Below are 1,104 nucleotides of genomic sequence, written 5' to 3'. Positions count from 1 at the left end.
TGAACCGCTTGCCCAGCGTCCCCTCTGCCTCCCCGCCCCCATCCCACCCTGTCCCCCTCCGCCTGTGTGTCTCTGGTCCCAATTCCAGTTGGAGCTCCAGGCCGATGCTCTCCTAGCCCCAGGCATCCTCTTGCCTTTAAGGCCCAAGCACTCCGTCCTCGTCCTCGCTTCCCCCCACACTCCCCGCCCAGTGCCCTGCTTTTAAATTCATTATGCCTTTTATTGCTCGCGATTGCGTACACTATTTCTATTGCCCTGGAGACTGGAATGGTTCAAGCAGGGAGAGACGCACGATGTGGATTTCATTAACTTTACTCTTTACTGCCCGTTCAATCCCAGGGGTGCGGCGCAGGGGTGTGAGTGGGGGCTGGCCTGGCTAGGGAACTGGACACCTCTTCAGTGCCATCCACTCAGTGCTGGACCCTGGGGTTAGCTGACTTCCCTCGTCTTGTGAAGCCTCCCACTTCTGCATCTCCCTCTGCCCTCCTGGGGAGAGGAATTGTCACTGGCCCATCTCACAGGTGGGCAAAGAGAGGCTCTAAAAGGCGAAGCTTGGGCTGCTAGCAACAAAGTGGTGGGAGGCGGGGAAGGTGAGAACAGGTTAGATCAGGACTGCCAGCCCTCTCCCAGGCTGATGTCACCCCCCTTGGGCACTGGGACCCCAGCTTCCCCCTCCTCCTTTGCTGCGCTTCACCAAAGGTAGAGGACTGGAGGCCGGTCAGCTCCTTCTTGCAAATGAGGCAGTTTTATGGGCTTTAGAAAAACACTCCAATTGTTCCCTCAATTACCCTGGAGCAGATTGAATATATTAATCTCTCTCTAACTCGAGTTAGAGACTCTGCTGCCGCCCCTCCCCCAGCCACCAGCGCCCCTACACAGGCACGTGCCAGAGATTGACTCCCAGCCCCCACCCTCTGGGCCTCAGCGTCCCCCAGCAGGTCAGCCCTGTCCAGGCAGTGTGTTTCTGCCGAGGCTGTGCCCACTGCCAGCACACACACACACACACAAACACACACACACACACACACACACACACACACAGGAACACACACACACACACAGGAACACACACAGGAATACACACATACACATACACATACATAC

The sequence above is a fragment of the Cebus imitator genome, unplaced genomic scaffold (genome assembly GCF_001604975.1).
Source record: "Cebus imitator isolate Cc_AM_T3 unplaced genomic scaffold, Cebus_imitator-1.0 Scaffold203, whole genome shotgun sequence".
In the NCBI taxonomy this organism is placed as follows: domain Eukaryota; kingdom Metazoa; phylum Chordata; class Mammalia; order Primates; family Cebidae; genus Cebus; species Cebus imitator.
This window is presented reverse-complemented; position numbering follows the sequence as displayed.